The sequence below is a fragment of the Arachis ipaensis genome, chromosome B5, assembly GCF_059453495.1.
Source record: "Arachis ipaensis isolate K30076 ecotype BB chromosome B5, ASM5945349v1, whole genome shotgun sequence".
Taxonomy (NCBI): domain Eukaryota; kingdom Viridiplantae; phylum Streptophyta; class Magnoliopsida; order Fabales; family Fabaceae; genus Arachis; species Arachis ipaensis.
In genome coordinates this window covers 58,583,847-58,593,598 of record NC_142440.1, presented here as the reverse complement: position 1 = coordinate 58,593,598, position 9,752 = coordinate 58,583,847, and the positions used below count along the sequence as shown (strand labels likewise).

General features: G+C 41.7%; 1 non-coding gene across 1 annotated transcript; it reads left to right on the top strand.

The window, feature by feature from the left end:
• The first annotated feature begins 9,387 nt into the window (after positions 1-9,387).
• On the top strand, positions 9,388-9,495 carry LOC148564323 (small nucleolar RNA R71). The gene has a single exon (XR_015884364.1). It is a non-coding gene; the product is annotated as a small nucleolar RNA R71 (small nucleolar RNA).
• The last annotated feature ends 257 nt before the right edge of the window (positions 9,496-9,752 follow it).

Sequence of the window (9,752 nt, the reverse complement as noted above, 5' to 3'; positions counted from 1 at the left end):
AAAGATTGACCTGCCTCGGCTGTCTCTGTAGGAAACTCCATTGTCTTTGTGCAATTTGCAGCTCAACAAAGGTAGCAATATGGTTTGGAAGGAGAAGAAGGTATTCGTTGTTGTAACTCCTTTCTGCCAGGATGGGGAACATCTGCTCACAGTAGCGATTGGGAAATCGCATAGTGTCCTTTGCTGGGAAGGCTTTTTCTTTATTATCAACCTTTATAATCCTCTTAGTTCTTTTTGTTGAGGGTTTAACTGCAGTTGAAGAGGGCTCTGCTACTAATGCTCTTTTTGTTCCTCTTCTTGCTGGTGGTTTGGGAGTAGCTTTCTCTTTTCCTTTCTTGGTGGCCATCCTGAAAGGGAGAAAAGAGGAAGTATGTCAAAATGTCAAGGGGTAAAGCAAGGAATATGATGGTATGGGTGGCAATCAATGCACATTAAAGATGAATGAAGTGAACACATGGTCATGACTACATGTGAAAAGTTCATCAAAGGGAATAAAGCAAGTGCATGTTTGGGTAATTAGATGCAAGATGTTTATTGGCATGCCGGCAAAGGCATGAGTAGCATAGGTCAAGCATCACTCGTAACAAACCATCACGTTTGTATTGACAATTATTTTCAACGAATAAAATATGAAAGGGGTTTTGTGAAAAACAAGCATTTAATAGTAGAATAGAATAACGTAGAAAAATGCATAATGCTATATTGGCCTTTTCACAAACACATAGTGTGCATGGTAAATAAGGTATAGAAAGTATTAAAGTGAACATGAAAGCAACCCTTTAAAAAGGTAATATATAATTGCCAAACAATTTTACAACGATCCACAAGCATATAATGAGAAATAATGACTCAATTAAATTTCCAACACCAAGTAAAAAGGAAAAAGAAAGAAAAAAGAAAATATGGATAATGAAAGTAAAAAGAAAAGAAAAGAAGGTGACATATAAAAATAAGAAGAATAATAGAAAAGTAAGGGGGGAGAAGAAAAGAAAACCTTGTTAATGGGAATGAGAGAGAGAGAGAGAGAGAGAGAGAGAGAGAGAGAGAGAGAGAGAGAGAGAGAGAGAAAGAGAGAGAGAGAGAGAGAGAGAGAGTAGAAAGGGAGAAAGAAGGAAGAAGGGAGAAAGAAGAAATAAGGGTGGAAAAAGAGAAAATAGGATTTGGGGAAAAGAAAGATAAGATAATTGGCAAATCAGGGAAGCTGTGCGGCGCAAGCGACGCGGCCGCGTGGGGCACGCGGTCGTGCAAATTGCGCTTTTAATAATTGACGCGATCGCGTCGGTCACGCAGTCGCGTGACCCATTTTATGCTACTGGCACGAGGGCAGCCTCGCGCTTGCACAACTCTCTGTTTGAAATTTTATTTATTGCCAAATCTGGGGTGACGCGATCGCGTGGGGCATGAGATCGCGTGTGTGGCCATGAGAAGGATATGACATGGTCGCGTCGGTCACGCGGCTGCGTGGGAAGAATTGTGCGTTCAGCACCAATCCACCACCACTCTAGCACAACTTTCGGTCGTGCACCCTTTTTACGTCAAATTCCAGGGCACGCGGCTGCGTGAGTGACGTGGTCGCGTGGGAGGCCAATGTTCCCATTTGACGCGGACGCGGTCGCATGGGGCGATTTGTGCCACTGGCACGCCTCCAGCCACGCTCTTGTGGGACTCTCTGTTCGTTTTATTATTTCCTCCCATCTCCTGCGACGCGGACGCGTCAATGAGGCGGTCACGTCGCGTAAAATTTTTTTTATTTTATTTTATTTTTTTTAAATATGTAAATGCAGATGCGCAAAATGTACTGATAAAGAGAAGAGTTATTGAATAGGGAAAACTAAAAATAAAGAAAAGAATGATCATACCATGGTGGGTTGTCTCCCACCTAGCACTTTGCTTTAGCGTCCGTAAGTTGGACGCTCCACTAGCTCAGGCTTTGGCTATGTGGGGATCTTCCAAGAGGAAGATCTCGAGCTCCTTGTTTTTCTTCAGCTTCTCGCCATGGTACAGCTTTAAACGATGTCCATTAACTTTGATAAGTTCAGAGCTTGAAGGATGGCTTAGGTGATAAACTCCGTACGGTTCGGCCTTCTCTACTCTGTATGGACCTTCCCATCTTGATCTCAACTTGCCTGGCATGAGCCTCAGTCGAGATTTGTAAAGGAGGACTAAATCCCCAGGTTGGAACTATTTTCTCTTGATGTGCTAATCATGTACAGCCTTCATCTTCTCCTTGTAAAGTCTTGAGTTCTCATAAGCTTCTAGGCGAAGGCTTTCCAGTTCTTGCAGTTGCAACTTCCTTTCAGCTCCGGCTTTCTCAATTCCCATGTTGCACTCCTTTACTGCCCAAAAGGCTTTGTGCTCTATTTCAACAGGGAGATGACAAGCTTTGCCATAAACTAAGCGGAAAGGACTCATCCCAATGGGTGTTTTGTATGCTGTTCTGTATGCCCAGAGTGCATCTTGTAGCCGGGTGCTCCAGTCTCTTCTATGAAATTTGACTATCTTCTGCAAGATACGCTTTATCTCTCTGTTTGACACCTCGGCTTGCCCATTAGTTTGAGGATGGTAGGCTGTTGCAACCTTATGAATTATCCCATGCTTCTTCATTAATCCTGTTAGTCTCCTATTACAAAAATGGGTGCCTTGATCGCTCACGATTGCTCGTGGTGATCCAAATCGACAAATAATATGGTTTCTCACAAAGGAATCAACAGTGTTAGCATCATCAGTGTGGGTAGGAATTGCTTCCACCCATTTGGAAACGTAATCCACAGCTAAAAATATATAAAAATAACCATTAGAATTTGGAAATGGACCCATGAAGTCAATGCCCCAAACATAAAAAATTTCACAGAAAAGCATAATTTGTTGAGGCATTTCATCCCTCTTGGATATATTACCAAATTTTTGGCATGGGAAACAAGATCTACAAAATTCAGTAGCGTCTTTAAAAAGTATAGGCCACCAGAATCCACAGTCTAAGATTTTTCTAGCTGTTCCTTGAGGGTCAAAATGTCCTCCACTCTCAGACGAGTGACATGCCTCTAAGATGGACTGGAATTCTGATTGAGGCACACACCGTCTAATTACCTGGTCAGCGCCACATCTCCATAAATATGGGTCATCCCATATATAATATTTAGACTCGCTTTTCAGCTTGTCTCTTTGATGCTTAGAAAAGTTTGGAAGAAAGGTGCGGCTAACTAGATAATTAGCTACAGGTGCATACCAAGGGACTACCTCAGATACCGCTTGCAGGTTATCAAATGGGAAATTATTAGCTATAGGAGTGGGGTCATTTGTAATGTGCTCAAGGCGACTCAAATGGTTTGCCACTAAATTCTGGTTACAACTCCTATCCTTAATTTCTAAATCAAATTCTTGTAATAGCAGTATCCAACGTATAAGCCTTGGTTTGGACTCCTTTTTAGCTAATAGATACTTTAGAGCAGCGTGGTCTGAGTACACTACTACCTTCATACCAAGTAAATAGGCTCTGAATTTATCCAGAGCAAAAACAATAGCAAGAAGCTCTTTCTCAGTAGTAGTGTAATTGGACTGAGCGGCATCTAAAGTTTTAGACGCATAAGCAATAACAAAGGGCTCCTTACCTTCACGCTGAGCCAGTGTTGCTCCTACTGCATGGTTGGAGGCGTCGCACATTATTTCAAATGGCTGGCTCCAGTCTGGTCCTCTCACAATTGGAGCTTGAGTTAGGGCGGTCTTCAGCTTATCAAATGCTTGTTTGCAATCTTCACTAAACTCGAACTCAATATCCTTCTGCAGTAGTCTGGATAAGGAAAGTGCTACCTTACTGAAGTCCTTAATGAATCTCTTGTAAAAACCTGCATGGCCAAGGAACGAACAGACTTCCCTCACAGAAGAGGGGTAAGGTAAACTAGAAATAACATCCACCTTTGCTGGATCTACAGAAATGCCAGTATTAGACACAACATGTCCTAGTATAATACCTTGTTTTACCATAAAATGACATTTTTCAAAATTTAATACAAGGTTTGTACTGACACATCTATCTAATATTCTAGATAATCCATCTAAGCAAAGGCTAAAGGAATCGCCATATACACTAAAATCATCCATAAAAACTTCCATACAGTCCTCAATAAGATCAGAGAAAAGACTCATCATGCACCTTTGGAAGGTAGCTGGTGCATTGCACAAGCCAAAGGGCATTCTCTTGTAAGCATAAGTCCCAAAAGGACATGTAAAAGTGGTCTTTTCCTGATCCTCAGGAGCTATATGAATCTGGAAATAACCTGTGTAACCATCTAAAAAATAATAATGTGATTTACCTGACAGGCGATCCAGCATTTGATCAATGAATGGAAGAGGATAGTGATCCTTACGAGTGGCCTGGTTGAGGCGTCCGTAGTCAATGCAGACCCTCCAGCCGTTTTGAACTCTGGTTGCAATGAGATCTCCATGCTCATTCTTCACTGTAGTGACTCCAGACTTCTTGGGCACCACTTGTACTGGGCTTACCCATTCACTGTCTGAGATGGGATAGATGATATCTGCCTTCAGTAGTCTGGTCACTTCCTTTTTGACAACCTCTAAGATAGTGGGGTTAAGTCTTCTCTGGGGTTGACGGACAGGTCTTGCTCCCCCTTCTAAAAATATTCTATGCTCACAGACTTGAGGGTTGATGCTTACTATGTCTGCCAAACTCCAACCAATTGCCTTCTTGTGCCTCCTCAGCACACTAAGTAACTGCTCTTCCTGTTGAGAAGTGAGTTCCCTTGCAATGATAACTGGAAACTTCTGCTCATCCTCAAGGTAAGCATATTTGAGGTGTGGAGGAAGGGATTTTAATTCTAACTTCTGATCATGGTCAGGCTCTGGGTTGTCTGGAGCTGGTGACAAAGGTAAAGTACTGTCATTGTCCTCTGAGAATGTCCCCACACTTGGACCTTGTCCTATGTACTTCTCTTCAAATTCCTCCTGGTGAACTTCAGCCACGGTTTCATCTATGATGTCACACTGGAGGATAGAATGATCCTCTGGAGGATGCTTCATAACTCCATTCAGATTGAAGATTACTACTCGGCCATCTATTTCAAAAGAGTATGTTCCTGAAAAAGTATCTAATTTGAACTTCGAGGTCTTCAGGAATGGTCTTCCGAGTAGGATTGATGACGGCTTCTCTGAGTCATTTTGGGGCATCTTCAGGATATAAAAATCAATGGGAAATGTGAGCCCCTTAATGCCCACTAATACATATTCAGCAACTCCAGCCACTGTAATAATGCTTTTATCTGCTAACACAAAACGAGCTGCCACCGTTTTTAAGGGAGGGAGCCTCAAAATATCATATATAGACAAAGGCATTATACTCACATATGCTCCTAAATCACACATGCAGTCAGAAAATACCACACCACCAATAGTACAATTAACCATACATGGACCTGGGTAACTACACTTTTCAGGTAAACCTCCCATTAAAGCAGATATGGAACTATCTAAAGGAATAGTTTCTAATTCATTAATTTTGTCTTTATGTATACATAAATCTTTTAGAAACTTGGCATATTTAGATACCTGTTGAATAACATCAAAAAGAGGAACAGTTACCTCAACCTTTTTGAATATCTCTACCATTTTGGGATCAGGTTCCAGCTGCTTCCTGGATTTCGTTGCAAGTTGTGGAAATAGAACGGGAGTGGTGTCTTCTGCAGTGTCTATGCCCTTTGCTGCTTCCTCTTGTGGTTGAACTTCCTCTTTTTCATCTATGTCCTGTATGTCCTCTTCCTCTTCAACATCTTCTATTTCCACTACCTCTTCAGCTGTGGTGTGTTCTGGTGGGCTTGGCTCCTCCTGATTCCTCTCCTGCAGTGTGGTTCCGGATCTTAGGGTGATGGCATTAATGCCACCCTTTGGATTGGGTAAGGGTTGAGAGGGAATTCCACTAGAGCTCAAAGGCTGGTTATTGGAGTTAATCATTGATCCAATCTGTGAGACAAGAGCTTGTAGGGTAGAGTTCAGACCATTTAGTGTAGCATAAAGGTTATTTTCCATGGTCTGTTGTCTCCGATCAATAGATTGTAGTAAGTCATCATTAGCAGATGAAGAAGGATAAGTAATTTGAGAGGTCTGCTATTGGGTATTCTGTGGTCCTTGGGATTGCCTCAGGTGAGGTGCTCTGTAAGGCTGATTCTGGTTCTGCTGCCTGTTGTTGTTGTTATTCCACCTCAGATTTCCTTGATTGTCTCTGCCTCCTCTGTTGTTGTTGTCCCTCCAATTCTGGTTAGAATTGTCTTGCCATCCATGGTTGTAATTGCCACCTTGATTGTACCCTTGGTTGGGGCGGTCATAGAAGTTATGAGTGGCTGCCACGGTGTTGTCTTCCTGCTGGAGCTGCGGACATTCGTCAGTATAATGGCTATAATCAGCACAGATTCCACAAACTCTCTGTGGGACTAACTGTTGGCTTTGCTGTGGTGGAGAAGGTTGAGCTTGCTGAACTTGCTGTTGATTCAATTGCATCTGCTTCAGCAAGTTGGTCATTTAACAGATACTCTGAGTTAGAGCAGCAGTCTCTCTGCTAGAGGATACTTCTACAACGGCTTTTGAACGGCCTTGTTTCAGCCTGTGATTCCGAGTGGATTCAGCTAAGTCGCTGATCAATTACCATGCCTCATCAGTGGTCATGTAAATCAGGGGCTCCTGGGTGATGCGCTTGAAACGGTTGCATTGTAAAATCAGGGGCTCCAGCCTCCTGGATAGTAACTCTCCTAGGTTCTTCCATGTCACCTACACGTAAATCAACCGAATCAGTAGAACGGGGGCTGATTTCTTCCTCAAATGACGTTTCAGATCCACCCTCAGAGAGGACTAACCGACGCCGAGCTTGCCTTATTCGTGAAATAGTTCTTTCAATCTCAGGATCGAATACTGGCAAGCTTAGATCAGGAAGTGAACGCATCATCTAGCGAAAGAAACAAGCAGCTCATAGTAGCAAGATAAAATAAAATGCAAATAAATAAATTCCAATTAATAACTTTATCACTCTATTGCAACTCCCCGGCAACGGCATCAAAAATTAACGTGGCGGAAATTGGCGAATTAAGAATTGTTATGAGATATGCGTTGCAAGTATAGTTCTTAACCAACCAGAAATCCGTTTATCAATTTAGAAGGGTTGTCACAAAAATCAAAATTAAAATACTGGGAGTATGAATCCCAGGTCGTCTCCCAACGAGTTGCAGAAAGGTGTGCTATTTTATTAATCAGATGTTTTCAAAAAGGGTTTGAGTTGAATAAACAGGAAATTAAATTTGAGAAATTAAGTAAGTTAAATAAAAGTCTTGACTGGGAGTAGATTAGTTGGAAGCCCTATTCTTGTTGAAGTACTCTCAAGATTAATTGATAATTGAAGGTTGTTCTGTTTAGTTATCCCTTACTAGGTAAGGGAAAGTCAAACAAGTTGGAATACTGTTTCTATTCACAAGTTCCAATCCGCTCAATTGAAAAGGATTAGTGTCAGTGACTAGAGACCATTCCAACAATAAACCCAATTACAATTTTTCTTTTAAGCATCCCAACTCAAGGTTTCCTTTCAATCAACTCCCCATCAAGTTAGGGAACTACTCGCTCATTGTGAATGTAGAACTCATAACATAGGAAAGGGAATTAAAGAAAGACATGATAAATAAAACTCAAAGGAATTAATTAAAAATAAAAGTAATTCTTGTATTAATAAATTCTAAAATAATCCAATAGTAAAATTGAGTAAATTAAAGGACATGGAAGAGTAAAGCCAAGTAAAGAAAATGAACTAGAATGACGAAGTCTTGATGAGGTAATAACTCTTCTCAATATCCCAATGCAAAGAGCAATAGAAATAAAAATCCTAAGAACTATGAATGTGTAGAGAGAAAACCTAGAGGAGGAGTAAGACTAGATCTAAAAACTAAAAATTGTGTAGAATGAATGTTGTTCTTGGTTTCTGCATGTTCTCTGGCTCTAGTCTGCTTTTCTGGGTCGAAAACTGGGTCAAAACAGGGCCCAAAATCGCCCCCAGCAAATTTTACAGATTATGCAGATCGCGCACGTCGCGCGATCGTGTCATTCATGTGGACGCATCATTCGGCGTTTTGCTTGCCACGCGGGTGCGTCGTCCACGCCTTCGCGTTACTTGTGCTATTCCAATCTGCGCGGTTGCGTGAGCCATACGGCCGCGTCACTGCGATTTCCTCTCTTTCGCGCAGTCGCGTGAGCCATGCGGCCGCGTCACTTTTCGCTGGTCATCTCCTTAATTTCCTGTGTTCCTTCCAATTTTGCAAGCTCCCTTTCCAATCTCCAACTCATTCATGCCCTATAAAGCCTGAAACACTTAACACACAGATCACGACATCGAATAGAATAAAGGAGAATTAAAATACATAATTAAAATTCTTTAGGAAGCAAGTTTTCAATCATGTAATAATTTTAGGAAGGAAGTATGAATGCATGCTAATCATATGAATAAGTAGGTAAAGATCATGATAAAACCACACAATTAAACACATTATAAACCATGAAATAGTGGTTTCTCAACCTCCCCACACTTTGGATTAGGTAATGGTTGAGAGGGAATTCCACTAGAGCTCAAAGGCTGGTTATTGGAGTTATTTATTGATCCAATCTGTGAGACAAGAGCTTGCAGGGTAGAGTTCAGACCATTTAGTGTAGCATAAAGGTTATTTTCCATGGTCTGTTGTCTCCGATCAATAGATTGTAGTAAGTCATCATTAGCAGATGAAGAAGGATAAGTAATTTGAGAGGTCTGCTGTTGGATATTCTGTGGTCCTTTGGATTGCCTCAAGTGAGGTGCTCTGTAAGGCTAGTTCTGGTTCTGCTACCTGTTGTTGTTGTTATTCCACCTCTGATTTTCCTAATTGTCTCTACCTCCTCTGTTGTTGTTGTCCCTCCAATTCTGGTTAGAATTGTACTGCCATCCATGGCTGTAATTGCCACCTTGATTGTACCCTTGGTTGGGGCGGTTATAGAAGTTATGAGTGGCTGCCACGGTGTGTTGGAGCTGCGGACATTCGTCAGTATAATGGCTATAATCAGCACAGATTCCACAAACTCTCTGTGGGACTAACTGTTGGCTTTGCTGTGGTGGAGAAGGTTGAGCTTGCTGAACTTGTTGTTGATTCAATTGCATCTGCTTTAGCAAGTTGGTCATTTCATAGATACTCTGAGTTATAGCAGCAGTCTCTCTGCTAGAGGATACTTCTGCAATGGCTTTTGAACGGCCTTGTTTCTGCCTGTGATTCCGAGTGGATTCAGCTAAGTCGCTGATCAATTGCCATGCCTCATCAGTGGTCTTGCACTTTTTCATAGACCCATTGCTAGCACTTTCCAATGTGGTCTTATCTTGTCAATCATATGGTGGGGGCATGCTTCCAGAAGATTATTGAAGCGCTCCCAGTATTCATAGAGAGTCTCAGATTCGTCCTGAATAATCATGGAAATATCTTTCCTCAGTTTATCAGTAACTTCAGCTGGAAAGAAATTTTTCAAAAATTCTCTTCTAAGTGTATCCCAGTTGGATACAGTTGCTGCGGGTTGAGTGTAGTACCACTCTCTTGCCTTTCCCTCAAGAGAAAATGGGAAAGCTTTCAACAAAATTGAAGTTTCATCTGCACCATCACGCCAGACAGTAGAACAGGCTGCTTGAAAATCTCTTAGGTGCTTGATAGGCTCTTGAGCAGGTAAGCCATGAAACTTGGGCATCAAATTGAGCA